Source organism: Cherax quadricarinatus, chromosome 1 (genome assembly GCF_038502225.1).
Source record: "Cherax quadricarinatus isolate ZL_2023a chromosome 1, ASM3850222v1, whole genome shotgun sequence".
Taxonomy (NCBI): Eukaryota; Metazoa; Arthropoda; class Malacostraca; order Decapoda; family Parastacidae; genus Cherax; species Cherax quadricarinatus.
The window spans coordinates 9,610,972-9,631,680 of NC_091292.1; the positions used below are offsets into that span (position 1 = coordinate 9,610,972).

General features: G+C 39.4%; 2 protein-coding genes and 1 long non-coding RNA gene across 6 annotated transcripts in view; all 3 read left to right on the forward strand.

Annotated features, from left to right (window-relative positions):
* LOC128687283 (monocarboxylate transporter 12) overlaps window positions 1–10,991 on the forward strand; it is a 37,785-nt gene extending 26,794 nt beyond the window's left edge. For 2 of the 3 annotated variants that reach the window (XM_070092033.1, XM_053774684.2), the window contains exon 7: window positions 3,249–10,991. The gene's annotated coding sequence lies outside the window, so the exon portion shown is untranslated. The remainder of the gene's footprint in view (window positions 1–3,248) is intronic. The other variant, XM_053774676.2, reaches the window with a different exon arrangement.
* The window catches only part of LOC138853816 (uncharacterized), a 463,743-nt gene extending 451,008 nt beyond the window's left edge, over window positions 1–12,735 (forward strand). For both annotated transcript variants that reach the window (XR_011393023.1, XR_011393025.1), the window contains exon 2: window positions 11,179–12,735. This is a non-coding gene — a long non-coding RNA (uncharacterized lncRNA). The remainder of the gene's footprint in view (window positions 1–11,178) is intronic.
* Window positions 12,736–16,890: 4,155 nt separating this feature from the next.
* Window positions 16,891–20,709, forward strand: part of LOC128687321 (monocarboxylate transporter 12-like) — a 69,445-nt gene continuing 65,626 nt past the window's right edge. Inside the window, exon 1 of the mRNA XM_070092328.1 lies at window positions 16,891–17,031. The gene's annotated coding sequence lies outside the window, so the exon portion shown is untranslated. The remainder of the gene's footprint in view (window positions 17,032–20,709) is intronic.

A 20,709-nucleotide genomic window follows, 5' to 3' on the forward strand; every position in this document is an offset into this window, starting at 1 on the left:
TTTAAACGTATAAGAGAAAATTTTAGAAAGGACTTAATTTTAAATGAGTTCTTGCTAATTGACCAGTTTTACATATTCGGCACGACACACACACACACACACACACACACACACACACACACACACACACACACACACACACACATATATATATATATATATATATATATATATATATATATATCTATATATATATATATATATATATATGCAAAATATCAATTGTATATATGTATATATATATATATATATATATATATATATATATATATATATATATATATATAATATATAATTGTATGTATATATATATATATATATATATATATATATATATATATATATATATATATATATATATATATATATATATATATATATATATATATAGGTAGGTAGGTAGTAGGTTGGTTGACAGCAACTGCCCAGGGAGGTACTACCGTCCTGCCAAGTGAGTGTAAAACGAAAGCCTGTAATCGTTTTACATGATGGTAGGATTGCTGGTGTCTTTTGTCTGTCTCATAAATATGCAAGATTACAGGTAAGTCTTGCTACTTCTACTTACACTTAGGTCACACTACACATACATGTACAAGCATATATATATACACACCCCTCTGGGTTTTCTTCTATTTTCTTTCTAATGCTTGTTCTTGTTTATTTCCTCTTATCTCCATGGGGAAGTGGAACAGAATTCTTCCTTTGTAAGCCATGCGTGTCGTAAGAGGCGACTAAAATGCCGGGAGCAAGGGGCTAGTAACCCCTTCTCCTGTATATATTACTAAATTTAAAAGGAGAAACTTCAGTTTTTTCTTTTGGGCCACCCCACCTCGGTGGGATACGGCTGGTACGTTGAAAGAAAAGATATATATATATATTATATATATATATATATATATATATATATATATATATATATATATATATATATATATATATATATATATATATATATATATATATATATATATATATATATATATATATATATATATATATATATATATATATATATATATATATATATATATATATATATATATATATATATATATATATATATATATATATATATATATATATATATATATATATATATATATCTTTAAACGTATAAGAGAAAATTTTAGAAAGAACTTAATTTTAAATGAGTTCTTGCTAATTGACCAGTTTTACATATTCGGCACGACATATATATATAAATACATATATATATTTATTATATATATATATATATATATATATATATATATATATATATATATATATATATATATATATATATATATATATATTTTTTTTTTTTTTTTTTTTTTATTTATTATCATACTGGCCGATTCCCACCAAGGCAGGGTGGCCCGAAAAAGAAAAACTTTCACCATCATTCACTCCATCACTGTCTTGCCAGAAGAGTGCTTTACACTACAGTTTTTAAACTGCAACATTAACACCCCTCCTTCAGAGTGCAGACACTGTACTTCCCATCTCCAGGACTCAAGTCCGGCCTGCCGGTTTCCCTGAACCCCTTCATAAATGTTACTTTGCTCACACTCCAACAGCACGTCGAGTATTAAAAACCATTTGTCTCCATTCACTCTTATCAAACACGCTCATGCATACCTGCTGGAAGTCCAAGCCCCTCGCACACAAAACCTCCTTTACCCCCTCTCTCCAACCTTTCCTAGGCCGACCCCTACCCCGCCTTCCTTCCACTACAGACTGATACACTCTTGAAGTCATTCTGTTTCGCTCCATTCTCTCTACATGTCCGAACCACCTCAACAACCCTTCCTCAGCCCTCTGGACAACAGTTTTGGTAATCCCGCACCTCCTCCTAACTTCCAAACTACGAATTCTCTGCATTATATTCACACCACACATTGCCCTCAGACATGACATCTCCACTGCCTCCAGCCTTCTCCTCGCTGCAACATTCATCACCCATGCTTCACACCCATATAAGAGCGTTGGTAAAACTATACTCTCATACATTCCCCTCTTTGCCTCCAAGGACAAAGTTCTTTGTCTCCACAGACTCCTAAGTGCACCACTCACTCTTTTTCCCTCATCAATTCTATGATTCACCTCATCTTTCATAGACCCTTCCGCTGACACGTCCACTCCCAAATATCTGAATACATTCACCTCCTCCATACTCTCTCCCTCCAATCTGATATTCAATCTTTCATCACCTAATCTTTTTGTTATCCTCATAACCTTACTCTTTCCTGTATTCACCTTTAATTTTCTTCTTTTGCACACCCTACCAAATTCATCCACCAATCTCTGCAACTTCTCTTCAGAATCTCCCAAGAGCACAGTGTCATCAGCAAAGAGCAGCTGTGACAACTCCCACTTTGTGTGTGATTCTTTATCTTTTAACTCCACGCCTCTTGTCAAGACCCTCGCATTTACTTCTCTTACAACCCCATCTATAAATATATTACATATATATGTATGTATATATATATATATATATATATATATATATATATATATATATATATATATATATATATATATATATATATATATATATATATACATGTATATGTAAAACTGGTCAATTAGCAAGAACTCATTTAAAATTAAGTCCTTTCTAAAATTTTCTCTTATACGTTTAAAGATATGTTTTTTTCATTAATGTTCATGCAAAAATTTATAATTTTGCACCAAAAGGAACTTAGAAAACTTACCTAACCTTATTATAACAAGCTCAATTTATTTTAGCCTAACCCAACTAAATATATTTTAGATTTGTTTACAATAATTTAATACTAAACAAACACAGTGAAATATAGTTTTTTCGTTAGGTTCAGAATGATTTTGGAAAAATTATTGCATACACAAATTTTCACTTGTCCTATATGGCAAGATGAGCGTTGCTATTTAAGCCAAGATCGCAAGTTCTGCCTATTCGGCACGACATATATATATATATATATATATATATATATATATATATATATATATATATATATATATATATATATATATATATATATATACGGAGGTACCACCTCTAGAACTGTTGTAGGGACCCTCATCCTCAGAGAAAAGAATAAACTTGCTTCAGGGAAAACTCAAGGTTCTCCCTGAAGCTGTTTGAGAATTTTCTCATACCACACCTATATTTTATATATATTTTCTATTTAAAGACAAAATACATTGACAAAACATTCACAAAAATACGATAAAATTAAAACAACATAGGTAACTCAGAGCTACATCTCAAATACTTCGTCCAGCTCCCCAGCGGTGGGCTGCGTGCCCAGAATGCTGCAGGCATTTCCTCTCTGGATTGCAACACTGAGACTCTGAAAGAGGAAGCTGGCCACCCTGTGGTCCTTGGTTTCTATGATGAGCTTTTCACCCAGCTCTATTAGGAACTTTAGAGCACACTTTCCCCATGCTCCAAGGGTCTCCGACCCTATTGGGATGAAGTTATAGCAACGGGGAAGGTCTTCATATTTGCAGATCTTCTGGGTCTTCCTGTGTCAGTATAGTGGCTGGCAGCTCCACCCCCTTCCACTACGGAGTATGGCAAGTAGGTGCCTGCCAATGTGGCAGCACATGTGTAGTCCCAGGCAATCTGCTTTCCATCCTTCCAAGGTAGCATAGTGGCTCCATCAGGATGCTTTTGACTTCCGTCAGACCTCTGCACTTGGGGTTCCCATTGAGCTGGGCAATGGGCTGTGGCAAGGCTTCTCTTTATGATGTCATTGACCTCCTCATGCCTGGCATACTTCCCTTCTACTGTGTGACACACGAGACCATGAAGTCCGAATTGATCAGCTGTCTCCCTGCCGCAAATACACCTATGTTCGGTGATAATGGGGGCGGCTAGGCGAAGAGCAACACCAATCCGAATGGCCTGTGGGTCTAGTCGAGTGCCCAAGGAGGAACTGGGAACAGCTAACAGGAAATCTCCTGAGTGTGGTGCCTTCACTGCCAGGAAAAGAGCTTTGTTCTTTCCTGAGGCATTGGAGAGCATTGTGTTGGCGATTTTTTCCATGATCGGTTTGTCTCAGTGGGATTGTTTGTGTTCTTTGGGAGGAGCTGGTCTACTGGAGGAATCTGTAAGGGTGTCCCACCGAATTGCTGCTTCAGTAAACCTGGGGTCTTGAGCTCCTACCACGTCTCTCAAGCGTTCGGGAACAATCTTCTTGACTATTGCACTGGAAGCCAAACATGAAGACAGAAAAGCAGGTAAAGCAACATACATTGCTTTGTGCACCCCTATACCTCCCAGTCGTACTGGGAGGGTTGCCTGATTCCATTGCTGATCCTCTAGTGACAGGTTCAGTGCCTTCCTAAGGGTTGACCTCAGGTGTGCGTCATATTCGTCGAGTGTTGGGTTGTCAAAAGAGGGTGCACACCTCAGGAAGTGAGTCTTGGAATAGTAAGGCACCTTGTGAGGAGATACAGAGCATTATGGGCATCAAGATTGCTTATTCTCTCCTCCATTCTCATCAGGTCATTCAGTTAGTCCTTGAGGACTGTGTCGATGGCCTGGTGACCCAGCGGTGCTCCCAAGAGGGTACTGTTGGACTGAGTGGTAGTAGAGACTTATGGGAGGATTCTTCACACAGCATTGATTATTTCCTGGCTTGCTGTGATGATTTCACACTTGGAGGGATTGAGGATGAGTCCCAAGTCTTATCCCTGTGTTTTCACCAGTTGTAGGTCCCCTACCAGGGACTCTTCTGTACCTGCCAGAGTGCCATCATCCATGTACCAGATGTTGAGCTTGCTGCATAGGCTGGAAGTTAGTTCTCTTACTGCCAAGCAGAAGAGAAGTGGAGCTAGTGGGTCACCCTGCTGAACACCTTCTGATGAGAGAATTTCATGTTCTCCAAACAAAAGAATTGAGGGTTTGCTGTAGCCAGCTGAAATGAAGGGAAAAAGACTGGGGAAGCAATCCCGAACAGCTGGCAAGACAGAATATCTCTTTACCATATTAAAGGCATTTCTAAAATCAAGTTTGACTACAGCCTTGTCTTCTGGCAGGTCCCTGATGTAGGCCCTTGCCGCATGAGCTGCAGCTTCACTGCCTTGAGGGACCCCAAAGCCCAGTTGGTGTGGCTGGAGTAAACTGGCAGCTTCTAGGCGAATGTTTCTTACTGCTGCTTTGGCAACGAGACGGTGAAGAGTGTTTCCAACCGCAATGGGTCTGATTCCCCCATCCTTCTTCTTCAACGCACACAGTGAGGCTCCAAAAAAGAAAGGTTTAATTTTTTCTGGGATTCGCCCAGCCAGGCAGTTGTTGACAAAAGTTGTTAACTTGGTGGGAAGAAGTGATGCAGATGCACCGAGTACTGGACTTACCATTTCCTTGAAGTGCTGAGGTCGAATTCCAGTGTAACCTCCTGCAGATCCTGCAGGAAATGACACAATCGCCTTATAGACTTCCGATTCAGGCAAAATTAATTGTTCAGTGATGGGGTCTTCCTCAGGGTTGTTGATGGCTATGGTGTCCCTGGTTGGACGCTTGTCTCTTAGTGCTTGGGCTGTGGTCTCATCTTTGGGGGCTACAGTGTCGTCACTTGTAATTATTCGGATTCCTCTCACTGTGTTAACTTCTTCAATTTTTTTGCTAACCTGTGCGCAAATCTTCTCGTTTTCAGTGGGACTTTTCTTGGGTCTACCTCTGTGGTTCCTGCGATGATGGGGCAGAGGGACACAATTATCCGTTCTTGGGTAGTTGCGCACTGCCTTGATAACTGATGTGGTTAGCAGTTTGCCTCGTCTCTCAGGAACTGCAAGACAGACATTGCCGAGCAGGAGCAGGTTGCGCCATGCTTGGATGGTGCCTCAGGCTTCTAAGTCGGTGGAACCTCCATTCACCTGCTTAAGAAGGTCTGTGAATTTCCCTGCTGCATATGGGCGAGCCACTTTAGCGATGTGGGATAGGGTACTGTTAGCAGTGGATTTGAATGCCAACAGAAGGTTATCGCAAGTGAGGAGGTTGCCATTGGAATTGTCATCTGCCTGTGGAGGCTGTGGGCTGCTCTTTGCTGAGGGCATATGTGATCCCGCACACCCATTGTGTGCACGAATGCGACCATCCCTGTTGCGTGCTCGAAACTCTCCGCACACCTGACATGTGCCTCTTCTTTCATTGTTGGGTGCACTGTTTCCCTGGCTTTGTGGCTGGCTGGCTTCATCATCTGCCATACCTCAAACAGTGTGGTAAGCCCAGGCTGAAGGGAAAATGGCGCATGGCACATACCACATGTAGTTCATGGTGGTGGTAGGGTGAGGAGAGGGGTCTCTCCTCCTTGTGGTGGGCGGTGGAGGAAAGGGAGGAGTGGAAGATGTGTGATGAGGCGGAGTAGGGCACTCACTCCCTCCCAGGAAAAGTCACTATACAACACAATGCTCTGTGCACCTGTTACTATACGTCACTATGCTCTGTGCACAGCCCCCACTATAAACGACATGCCGCTATACACTACACGTGCTATGCGCATACCATGCTCATAAGAACATAAGAACATAAGAACGAAGGAACACTGCAGCAGGCCTACTGGCCCATGCGAGGCAGGTCCAAGTCTCCCACCAGCTTAAGCCAATGCACCCAAACTAGTCAGGTCAGGTCACCTTGACTTAAGGGAGGAACACGGCAACCGACCTGATAGCACAAGCTATCAGGTCCAACTCACACCCACCCACATCCACTCATGTATTTATCCAACCTATTTTTAAAGCTACACAACGTTCTGGCCTCTATAACTGTACTTGGGAGTTTGTTCCACTCATCCACAACTCTATTACCAAACCAGTACTTTCCTACATCATTCCTGAATCTTAATTTTTCCAACTTAAAACCATTGCTGCGAGTCCTGTCTAGGCTAGATATTTTCAGCACACTATTTACATCCCCTTTATTTATTCCTGTCTTCCATTTATACACCTCAATCATATCCCCCCTAATTCTACGTCTTTCTAGAGAGTGCAGATTCAGGGCCCTTAGTCTATCCTCATAGGGAAGGTTTCTGATACATGGGATCAACTTTGTCATCCTCCTTTGTACATTTTCCAGAGCATTTATATCCATTCTGTAATACGGTGACCAAAACTGTGCAGCATAATCTAAATGAGGCCTAACCAAGGATGTATAGAGTTGAAGAACAACCTGAGGACTCCTATTATTTATGCTTCTTGATATGAAGCCAAGGATTCTATTAGCTTTATTGCGAACACTTATGCACTGTTGTCTTGGTTTCAGATTACTGGTAACCAGAACTCCTAAATCTTTTTCGCAATCCGTAATATTAAGATCTACATTATTTAGTTTATATGTGGCATGGTTATTGTCCTGTCCAACATTTAGAACTTTGCATTTGTCTATATTAAACTGCATCTGCCACCTCTCCGACCACTGCATCAGTCTATTCAAATCTTCCTGGAGTGCACTAATGTCCTCGTCAGAATGAATTGTACGGCCTATTTTGGTGTCATCTGCAAACTTGCTGATGTCGCTCTTTATGCCCTCATCTATGTCGTTTATGTATATTGTGAACAGCAGGGGGCCCAACACTGACCCCTGTGGAACACCGCTCGTGACGCTTCCCCACTCTGATTTCTCCCCATTTATGCAAACTCTCTGCTGCCTATTTGTCAACCATGCCTCTATCCAGGAAAAAATTTCTCCTCCTATTGCATGTGCCTTAATTTTCCTCAATAGTCTCTGATGTGGGACCTTGTCAAAAGTCTTACTGAAGTCCATATACACAATATCATATTCATTACAATGATCAACCTCCTCAAATACCTTAGTGAAAAAAGTTAATTCGTAAGGCAGGAACGCCCCTTTGTAAAACCATGCTGAGATTCGTTGATTAATTTATGCTTTTCAAGGTGGCTATGAACTGCCTCGGCAATTATTGATTCCATAAATTTTCCCACTATGGAGGTTAGGCTTATTGGTCTATAGTTCGAAGCTAAGGACCTGTCACCTGCTTTGAAAATAGGTATCACATTTGCCATTTTCCACTTATCTGGCACCATGCCAGTTTGAAGTGATATGTTGAAAAGATTAGCCAAAGGTTTGCTAAGCTCCTCTTTACATTCCTTTAGAACCCTTGCATACAGTTCATCAGGGCCTTGGGATTTGTTAGGTTTTAATTTATCTATTTGCCTAAGGACCATGTCACTTGTGACTCTAATCGTGCACAGTTTATTATCGTCCTGTTCCACATAATTTATCATTTCTGGAATATCGCTGGTATCCTCCTGTGTAAAAACTGAGAGGAAGTATGTGTTAAAACTTCTACACATTTCCTTATCACTGTCAGTGAGCTGACCCGAGGAACTTTTGAGTGGGCCTATCTTGTCCCTGATCTTACTTCTGTATACCTGAAAGAATCCTTTTGGGTTAGTCTTCGAATCTCTTGCAACTTTAACCTCATAATCTCTTTTTGTTTTTCTAATTCCTTTTTTTTATTTCTCTCTTTAACTGAATATATCGATTTCTTAATTGCTCCTCCCCTCTTTTGATTTGCCTATATATGCCTCTCTTTTGACCAATTAGATATTTTAATCTATTGTTCATCCATTTAGGATCATTTTTGTTTGATCTGATTTCCCTATTTGGAACATAATTTGACTGAGCAGCTAGAACTATGCCCTGGAAAGCGTCATATCGGCAACCATCACCATCTACCTGACCCTTAGTCAGGTCATTCCAGTTCAGCCCACCTAAGTAATTTTTCAGTCCTATGAAATCAGCCAAGCGGAAGTCAGGGACAGAGACTTGATTGCCATTATTAGGGGAATTCCATGATATATTAAAACTGAGTGATTTGTGATCACTTTCCCCAAGCTCATCATTAACCTCAAGATTATTAATTAGTGTTTCCCTACTGGCAAGAACCAAGTCAAGGAGGTTATTTCCCCTAGTTGGCTCTGTCACAAACTGTTTTAAAAAACAATCCTGGATCGTATCAAGAAAGTCATCTGACTCTAAATTTCCTGTCAAATTGCTCCAGTCAATCTGTCTATAGTTGAAATCTCCCATTAGCACAACATTTTCGTATGTAGATGCCTTACGAATTTCGTCCCATAGAAGTTTACTGCACTCCCTATCAAGATTTGGGGCCCTGTAAATCACACCCAAAATTAGTTTTTCTCGGCCCTCGAGAAGCTGTAACCAAACAGATTCAGTGGCTGACGCTTCTAATTTAATATCTTGTCTAACACAACAATTTAAATTGTCTCTGACATACATCGCTACTCCACCACCTTTCCTGTTGACCCTGTCAGTGTGGAATAATTTATAGCCTTGTATGTGACATTCAGAGGGCATCTCTCTATCTTTCAGATTGAGCCAGGTCTCTGTTATAGCAATAATATCTATGTTTCCTGCACTTGCAATTAATCTTAGCTCATCTATCTTATTTCTTACACTCCTGCTATTAGCTAGTCCCTTGCTGCCCTCTGCTGTCCCCCTTTGTTTGCTGACCTGATCTATTGTTTTTATTTATAACTTCATGCTGAATGCCTTTTATACATTTACTGTTTCCAACCCTAGTGTTGCAACCTGCTTGTTTCCCACACACACCCATACCTCTATCTTCCATCAGTTTAAAATCATAGGCATTTCACCAATGGCCTTCTCAATCGAGTCTGCAAGTGCTACCACCCCAGCCCCAGAGAGATGTACCCCATCCCTTGCATACATATCATGTTTGCCATAAAAGCTGTTCCAGTTGTCAATGAATGGGATTGCAAGTTCCTTACAGTATCTGTCTAGCCAGCAATTTACACCAATTGCCCTAGACAACCATTCATTTCCTACTCCCCTTCTAGGCAAGATGCTACATATGATTGGGATCCCTCCCTTAGACTTAATGAAATCTATAGCTGACCTGTACTTATCTAGCAGCTCTTCTCTCCTACCCTTCCCAATATCATTTCCACCAGCACTGAGACAGATAATGGGCTTGTTCCCATTACCTGACATGATATTATCCAGCCTGTTGACAATGTCCAGCTCCAGGGAAGCACACTCTATCTCTCATCTTCTTATTCCTATTACAAAAAGCACGGTCAATATATCTTACCTGAGAGTCACCAACCACAAGAATGCGCTTACCTCCATTAGCAGGGGCAGTAGTACCCTTACCTTCACTGGCCACTGAAGTACATTCATCCTGAAGAACAGAGAAGCGATTTCCTACCTTCAGATCTTCACTCTTAACTTCCCTTACTCTGATGCACCTCCCATTACTGTGAACCACTCGCCACTTGTAGCAGGTGCTGGGCTGCACCTCACTGCTGGTAGCCGTTGCTACCTCCCCAACTACAGCCTCCTCACAGCGAGAGACAGACTGCACCTCACTGCTAGAAGCCTCATTCCCCACAACTCCAGCCACCTCACACTCTCTCCCAGACCCATTGAGGTGGACCTTCAGCCTCCTAATCTCCTCCTGGAGAAGCAAGACCTCCTCGTTCAACTCTCCAACCTCAATTTTTAAAACACTGCAGAAGCAAGCCATGCTTTGTAACCGTCCACGCTAATCCCCAAAGCAGCTCAAGGTCTGTGACCTCATGTGACGACTGACCACTGACCACTATATACACTATACACACGGTGAACAAACACTCCATTGTTGTAACACGAGCACATGGTGTATGGGCGCCTGTTTGGGGAAGGGGGAGACACAGTTTTACCCCTCAACCTCCGCCTCCTCCTCCTCCTCCTCCATTAGGCCTTCCCTCACTGACCTCACCTAGCCATGGTGACCGTTATGTTCCCTCACTGAATTGAATTCACATACACAACACTTTTCTTGATTCTGAAGGAAGAGACGAAACGCAGAGTCTTCTGGCCCTTTCCAACACGAGGAGCAGATATTCACACACCAGCCTGTTGATAATAATCCTGGTAGCTGTTCTTGATTCGACGATATTGTGCCAAAAGCACAGAGGAGGATGCCCCCAGCATGTATGTATATATATATATATATATATATATATATATATATATATATATATATATATATATATATATATATATATATATATATATATATATATATATATATATATATATATATATATATATATATATATATATATATATATATATATATATATATATATATATATATATATATATATATATATATATATATATATGAATGAACTTCCACATGATAAATGAGTCGACAGGAACAACTATTTTTCTTCTTAGGTCAGTCTATTGAAATTCAATGTATTGATAATTAATTATCAGGTTTTGTGACATATTACATAAATCAGTGTCAAGAAAGATATGTGTAGTAAGCTGTAAATGGTAAAAATAAGTTTAAAACAACGTAAAGATTGAAAGAGCATTCCGAGGAGAGCATGTTACCTCGGGTGGAGGCAAGCAGAGGCACGACATGCATTTGCTCCACCAATTAAATTACGATGGCATGAAAATCTAGAGGCACTTCTACCTTTTTACCTTCTGACCTGAGAGAACTCATAATTTATGACTATATTTTTGTACGTAAGAAAATTACAAGTATTTTTGATATTTGCAAAGATCTTTAATAATCTGAATTACATATTAAAAAAATAAATCAGTCATTTGGTGACATCACGAACAGTTAATTATGTCCAAAAAATGTTTGGTTAAGGCATTACTCAAAGCAAAGTTTCCCAATTGTTTTGATTCCCACATCTTTCTATATTAACGTTTTTATGAAGTATCACAATTAAAAACTTGGTTGCAAAAGTAGTTTAAAAAAAAACTAGAGTGAAGAACATTTATTCAGTGTTTAGAAAATAGCCAAACATTTTGGTTAAACCAGTACAATATTAATGGGAAGAGTAAACCGTGAATGTGCTGCAGTGACTGAATGTCACTGCAACACATTCAAATTAGAATATTTTAACTTTGAATACATTTAAGAAAAGTTCTTAAATGCATTCACAGTTATTACATCCTCGATCCTCTCATATTGAGAGATTGATTGTCGAATCAGACATTTTTAATGTCAAAAATGTTATGTATTGTAATATTTAAATTTAATTCACTTCTAAGAATTACAGACCTAATATGAGTATTTTAATGACGGTAAAGTCGTCTTCATATTAAACTGAGATGACGATATGTAGCCAGGAGTTTTGTGTAGTGTCAAGAATAGTTTATATAATATTAGGATTTTTTCTATCCATGTGAAAATAAATGGAACTCGTGTAAACAAGTAACTGGCTTGAAGAGTTGTGTTGTACGTATATATCTCATCATTTAAACCACTGAATTTGTATCACTGAATATATTTTGAAATAGAAATGAAAGATCAGATTACTATATTTTTTGTCTCCGGGTTAGAATCTAAAAATTATAAAGGATACGGAGGAATATGAAAAGTTAAGTAGCACTATGGATTGTTGATTGTAACGCTCAAGTCCAATCACGTGAGAATGATTGGACATCTACTGTAAACATTGAAAGTGGTAATATATTTGTAAGTATTACATAAGGTAAAAATATGTCAGAGATTGAAATACAATTAGTGAAACATCCTCTTCTCTGAGGTTCAATCTGCCACTTGTAATACTCATTACTTTAAGTTCGAATAGATGTCTTCACATATAAAACTTGTTTATCAAATAAGCCAGAGAAAAAATTGTAAATTAAACTCTCACTTCGTGTAGAAAAGTAATGTAAACAAAGGACATCTACGTTGGGAAGAGCTTAAACGAGTTATGCAAGATGATAAATACTTTTAAAAATGTCATTGCTTTTAATTAGAAAAAATATGTAATCCTAATTATAACACATCGTCGACTCCTTTGACGAGCCTTTCACCCCTCAGGGAGGTAACCTGATGCAGCTGAGAGGGTCTTGATGCAAGGAATCGATCATTTCTTCCAATTCCTTTGGTAAAATCTGTTTGCTTTTCATTCCCCAGATGCTATATGACCCATATGGGTTTAGCACCTCCTATGATCATAATAATAATAATAATAATAATAATAATAATAATAATAATAATAATAATAATAATAATAATATGGAAAAAATTCTTCCTCCGTAAGCCATGCGTGTCGAAAGAGGCGACTAAAATACTGGGAGCAAGGGGCTAGTAACCCCTTCTCCTGTACAAATTACTAAATTTAAAAAGAAAAAACTTTTTCTTTTTAGGTCACTCTTCGTCGGTGGGATACGGCCGGTGTGTTGAAAGAATGAAAGAAATAATAATAATAACAATAATAATAATAATAATAATAATAATAATAATAATAATAATAATAATAATAATAATAATAATAATAATAATAATAACAATTTGCTGTATCCTCTCTAAATGTCCAGACCACCTCAACAAACCCTCCTCAGCCTATGAACAATAGTTAACCCATCAACTTCTAATCTACAAGCTTCGAATTCTCTGCATAATATTTACACCAAACATCGCCTCTCAAGACTTCATTGCCTCTAGCCTCCTCCTCGCTGTAACGTTTACAAACCATGTCTTACATCCATATAACAGTGTTACTACTACTCTGGAATATTCCCATTTTTGGCTCAATAGATAACGTTCTTTGACTTCAAAAATGCATCAGTGCACCACCCAACTTATTTCCTTCGTCACTTCAATGGTTCACCTTACGTTTCATATACCCATTTGCCAACAAGTTCGCTCCTAAATATGTGAACATATTTTCTTCACATTTCCTTTCTCCAATCTTATATCGAGTATTTCATTGCCTAGAATTTTTTGTTGCTCTCATCTTGCTATTTTCTATGCTAGCTTTTAAATGTTTTACACACCTCTTGGAGCTACGCCGAGTATGTTACAATTATTCGACATTCATCACACACCCATTGGCACGTCAATGATTATGTAATGAAGAGTATAGCAGTTCTGGGGCCCCACTATTGTATTAATTGTCCATTTTAACCACCTAATAGCATGAGTTTCAGCCCCTCAGGCTAGGTGATTTTGACTGCTTGCTTGGCTTGGGGCAGACTCTTGTTAACGCTGGCCCAGTCCACTGTTCTTACTATGAGTGGCTCTTTACTCTGTCTTATCGTTATACTGCTAATCTAACTTTTTTTTTTTTTTTTTTTTTTTTTTGCTTATGTCTTCAACATAAACACTTAGTTTAGATACACCCTACCCTCCCTAAAACATTCTTGTTCCTCTGCAATTCCACTTTCTGTTTTATCCGTAACTCTTTCAACACTAACTTTAACATTCAATTTGTCCAATATACTCAACAGGCTTATTCCCATATTATTGATATACCCCCTTTTATCCAGTTTCCCTTGTACATAGGAAATATGCAAGAAATGTACTCTCACACCTTTCTCGCATGTATTGAACAAATGGACCAACCATTCCATAATTATGTTCCTGCCTGCTTTTATTTTGTCTTAATGCCATCTATCCCGCTGTTATAGCTTCTTTCATTCTACCTTGTGCCTCATTCACTTCCCCCCACTCACATCTTGTTCTTCCTCACTCCTATAAGATGTCTTACCTCCCTGTCCATTGCATGAAATCACTGCTTCGCATTCTTCATCAACATTTAATTAACACGTCCTCAGAAATTCCCTCAATATTCCCAGTATCTCCACATCCTGATTTAATATCTCCTACTAAGATGCAATATGAACAATATTTTTATACAGTTATTTCGACACGGAAAAAATGCTACCCTATCTCATTTAAAATAAGAAGCTTACATGAAGTATACTACCAGCCCCAGGATGCCACCCACGACTGAGGACTAACACCGAGGAGCCTATTTATTGCTAGGTGAACAGGGTCGGCATGAAAAAGAAGACTTGCCCACACGTCTCATCCAGCCCGAGAATCAAATATTGGTCCTCTAGGTTATACGGTTATGAAATAAACATTTTTATCCACTGTGTCCCGTGGCCTGGTAGGCAACGTTCATGCTTAACACAGTGTCTGTGGTTCGATCCGCGGCAACGGTGAAAACGATAGGCATGTTTCCTCACACCTTCTGTCCCGTTCACCTAGCATGCAAATAGGTACCTGGGTATTAGTCGACTGGTGTGGGTCGCATCCTATGGAACAAGATTGAGTACCCCAATGGAAATATGACAAACAGTCCCTCGATGACGCACTCCCTTTCTTGGATTACTCTGGGTGGTTAACTTTCCAGGGTTAAAAATCCGATCAAAATCCTATGTTATGTTACCCATAAGATATAGCGGGGTAGTGAGAGTAGTTCTGGACATGACCCTGAGCTTCCAAGGTCAAGAGTGATGTTTATGCCGGCTGGTTCACTTACTGATCACTCTTGTAGCGTGTATTCCTCTCCTCACATTTGTTAGAGAAACATTCTACATATTTGCTTTTTGTGTATTGGCAAAACAAGGAATTCTACGTGAGCGAGTTCGTCCGAGCAGTGATGTAGCGGAGTTGGTACATTTTACATTCCTCGCATCTCGGTCACTTCCTTCCCTCAAGGGAGGTTGCTTGACGCTGGTGAGGGGCTCTTGATCTAGGGAATTGGGTCTGTGCTCCGGTTCCCTGAATTGAGCCTGAATACCTTCCGTCCCCTCACCTCATGCGCTATATAATCTTACAGGTTTAGCTCTCCCCCATGATAATAATAGTTATAATAATCCAGCACTTCCTGGATTCTAGTAACTAACTGTTTCAACTTACAAGTCTCTTATCTGTCAAAGTTGAAGTACGACCTAGAATATATACACATCAATTTATATATTATATTTCTTTTTCAGGTATGTTTAAAAAATACGTCGGCTTTTTTTTCTGAAACAATAAATAACACATGCTCTTATACACATATATATGCGTCTTGCTACACATGCAGTATGCAATACATAGTCATAAGGATCAGATATATCATATGGTCTATGGTTCTAATGAAGGGCCATAGTTTCTGGTACATCTCTAGAATTTATCATCATATACTCTAATGTGCGAGTAAAGCAAACGAAGTGAAATTATTGAAGGGTCTAATATATAATTATTTAACATTACGAGTAGTACTTTAGAATCGAAACTTAAGAAAGAATGGAATACTTATCATTTTAGAGGCTAGGCTGGACAACCTCACTCTAGAATATGTCTGTCTGTCGAGGTTCCCGTGTCGTTTAATTATATTAAGTATACACACATAAAGCGAAATTTTCAAGTTTCGTGAAAATTAGGTATCCCAACACACTCTAAACTAAGGAAAATTAGTGGTAGATTTTTTTCAAACGTGCTAAGGATTCTTTTCATAATTATGAGGCTAGCCACGATCTTTGCCTGTTTTTCCTGTTATTTTCCTCTGCCACTGGTGAGTATTTAGTGATCTTGAAATTATTTTGCTACCATTTTCCCTTGTTTTATTAATAGATTCTTTGAAGAAGTTTCCACAACATGTACTTACGTGCTCCCAAATAAAAAAATGCCTCGGAAAAAAATAAGAAATAGAAATACTTGAGTGCTTGTATGTATTTTCACGCAAATAATTAGAGAGAATAAATAGAAGAATCAAGAGAAGTACATTTTATAGGTTCATAACTGAAGAGATTCTCCCATGTTTTACATGGATCAAACTATGACCAGTGGAGAAGTGCAGAATCCCTATTGGTCAATGCAAGGAGCTGAATGAATTACAATGCACCAAGTGCTTAAAAGAATGGAAGAGAACATAAATTCGTAACGGTAAGTGAGGTAACTTCGCGGACAAACAACTTGCAGTTGTTTATAAACCCTATCTCGACGATCTTGGCCACACTGGCACTCCCGTGATAAATACTTTCGGTGCCTCCGTCTTGTAGTTCTGTAATTTTACTTGCCTCAGGTAGTCTGGCAAATATTACGGAGCCAAATACAACTCCATGCTCTTGAATATTGATAGAATATATTAGGATAATTTGATTTGACTTGATTGGAATGTTTATCTGCTACATTTATTGGTAGCTGGAAGTCGTATACGTGTAAGTCACGTGTCAGTTGGAAATATTACCATGACAGCCAGTGATGTGTTCATGAGCTTGCCAGCCTCCAGTGCTCGAGGACTGTTGTTACTGGTGAGGTAAGTGAACACTGACAAAAGGGAATAGCTTAAAGACTTTGTATGCAATGTATATAACAGAGTATATAGCCTAAAATTAGAGTACCTATCCTAAATATAGAGTATATAGTATAAATACATTTTGAAGAAATTATTTCGAACAGGGGGCTAAGACGCCCTCTTCACTCACACAGCCAAGACGCAGATGCAGGACGGGGGTCATGACCCCTATATCTTTTCCATTAGTGAGATAGAGGGGAGATCGTATGCCTGCAGCGGAACTTCATTAAACCACACCATTAATCTCCCAATGTGGTCCTAACCAAGCCAATTTAAATTAGATCTAGATTACATGTAGATAGGATGTGTCCATGCTCCTTTTCCATCCTATGGAGAGGGAGCATGGACACGGGGGTCGTCCCACAGTTACTAAAAACAACAGACATAGCCCCACTCCACAAAGGGGGCAGTAAAGCAACAGCAAAGAACTACAGACCAATAGCACTAACATCCCATATCATAAAAATCTTTGAAAGGGTCCTAAGAAGCAAGATCACCACCCATCTAGAAACCCATCAGTTACACAACCCAGGGCAACATGGGTTTAGAACAGGTCGCTCCTGTCTGTCTCAACTATTGGATCACTACGACAAGGTCCTAAATGCACTAGAAGACAAAAAGAATGCAGATGTAATATATACAGACTTTGCAAAAGCCTTCGACAAGTGTGACCATGGCGTAATAGCGCACAAAATGCGTGCTAAAGGAATAACAGGAAAAGTCGGTCGATGGATCTATAACTTCCTCACTAACAGAACACAGAGAGTAGTCGTCAACAGAGTAAAGTCCGAGGCAGCTACGGTGAAAAGCTCTGTTCCACAAGGCACAGTACTCGCTCCCATCTTGTTCCTCATCCTCATATCCGACATAGACAAGGATGTCAGCCACAGCACCGTGTCTTCCTTTGCAGATGACACCCGAATCTGCATGACAGTGTCTTCCATTGCAGACACTGCAAAGCTCCAGGCGGACATCAACCAAATCTTTCAGTGGGCTGCAGAAAACAATATGAAGTTCAACGATGAGAAATTTCAATTACTCAGATATGGTAAACATGAGGAAATTAAATCTTCATCAGAGTACAAAACAAATTCTGGCCACAAAATAGAGCGAAACACCAACGTCAAAGACCTGGGAGTGATCATGTCGGAGGATCTCACCTTCAAGGACCATAACATTGTATCAATCGCATCTGCTAGAAAAATGACAGGATGGATAATGAGAACCTTCAAAACTAGGGAGGCCAAGCCCATGATGACACTCTTCAGGTCACTTGTTCTATCTAGGCTGGAATATTGCTGCACACTAACAGCACCTTTCAAGGCAGGTGAAATTGCCGACCTAGAAAATGTACAGAGAACTTTCACGGCGCGCATAACGGAGATAAAACACCTCAATTATTGGGAGCGCTTGAGGTTCCTAAACCTGTATTCCCTGGAACGCAGGAGGGAGAGATACATGATTATATACACCTGGAAAATCCTAGAGGGACTAGTACCGAACTTGCACACGAAAATCACTCACTACGAAAGCAAAAGACTTGGCAGACGATGCACCATCCCCCCAATGAAAAGCAGGGGTGTCACTAGCACGTTAAGAGACCATACAATAAGTGTCAGGGGCCCGAGACTGTTCAACTGCCTCCCAGCACACATAAGGGGGATTACCAACAGACCCCTGGCAGTCTTCAAGCTGGCACTGGACAAGCACCTAGAGTCAGTTCCGGATCAGCCGGGCTGTGGCTCGTACGTTGGTTTGCGTGCAGCCAGCAGCAACAGCCTGGTTGATCAGGCTCTGATCCACCAGGAGGCCTGGTCACAGACCGGGCCGCAGAGGGCGTTGACCCCCGGAACTCTCTCCAGGTAAACTCCAGGTAAACATACCAGCTTGGCTGTAGGCGTCTGGATTCTTACTTATCAAGGCCTGCGACATAATTCCCGGTCATGCTTGCTCTAGAAATATCATTATTTATAGACATCTTAAAAATACGTATAAATAAGCCTAGTAGGATCTATTAACACTAACACACATCAGGGTCGAATTATTTACCCCACATATATAGAATATGGTATATACTGTATATAGATACCATATATAACGAATATAAATATACTGGAGAAGAGCACATTGAAAATGACGTGTTATAGCAGGTGATTTGTCCATTGCAGGTGGCTGGTCTATCATGTCATGTGTCATTCTCCTAATGTTGCTAATAAGGCGTTCTGTGGTATCGGGTGATCAAATGCAGTTCTTTGTTTACATCTCTCAATTTTCTACATACATAGTGGTAACAAATATGGTGTTAGGGCTGTGTTAAGTGAAGGTGGCGCTAGGACTGTGTTAAGTGGGGGTGGTGTTAGGGCTGTGTTAAGTTTGGGTGGTGTCAGGGCTGTGTTAAATGGGGGTGGTGTCAGGACCGTGTTAAGTGGGGGTGGTGTTAGGACTGTGTTAAGTGGGGGTGGTGTTATGGCTATGTTCAGCAGTGGCGGTTTAATGGATGTGTTAAGTAGTGATGTAATGGCTATGATAAGTGTTAACTGTGTTAACTGGGGGTGGCGGTGGTATTCTGTTCAGCAGGAGTAATGGAATGTTTTTTTCTGATGAGGTTAAAGTCATATGATGACTAACTCCATGGGAATGCTATACATTTTACCAAGGCGGAAGCCTTGGTAAAATGTATAACATACATAAATGTATACATACATAAATGTATACTAAGTAAAAAAGCATACATACCAAATGAGATATTTTAATTAAGGTCGCATCACTTGTGTACGTATATACTTTCACATTTTCTGTGTCCTTATAACTCAATGATTGTTCTGTTTGCTCCGACTGCAGGTTATAAAGCCATGACAAAGGTATATACACCGAGAGTTGTGAATTTCTCAGTGTGTATATATAATGTATAGACTGCTTCAGGCAGAGTCGCCAACTTAGCGGTAAACGCGCTAGATTTAGCGTAGGATGATAGGTTACGTTTGATAGGAAACAAGGCAAGTGCTTCCTGACGCGGGTCTTAGTCACATAATGACTCTCATTTGGAGTTTTAGGCTATCTAACAAGGGCCGTCCGCTGGCTTACCAGTACACGTCTTTAAGTCACTTTCACACTTATTCTCACCTTATCTACTCTGTAGTATTTTTCAACGAGAAATGTACTCAGTATTTTAGAGTTCAATCGTTCAGTGAATTGAAAATAATAATAAAAAACTGGTTTATAAAAGTAATGAACGACAGAAAATGTTTTTTTGTAAGTGAAGCAAAGCACAAGGAAACTGTTGAATAACTCAGTACACAAACAAAGCTATAACTTTAAAAAAACTAAGAGAAAATAAGAGAAACAGTATTCATTGCGAGTAGTTCATCCTGTAAGCGTGATTTATTTTTTTCCTGCTATGGGAAAATAATAAATTCCGCTTCTTAGTAATTACATTTATGTGGCTACTACCTGGTAGTTATCATTCCGAGAGACATCAGCAAACTTGTGTTACTTGTTTAGATTCAGTAGAATTGTGTAACTGCAGTCTTGATGCAATGTACGATGCATTAAAGAAGTCCTCGAAAAGTAATGAACTTTGAGCTGCTAATGTTCATTGCAGTTGGCTCTGATCAATGATTTTATCACGACGGGAGTGAA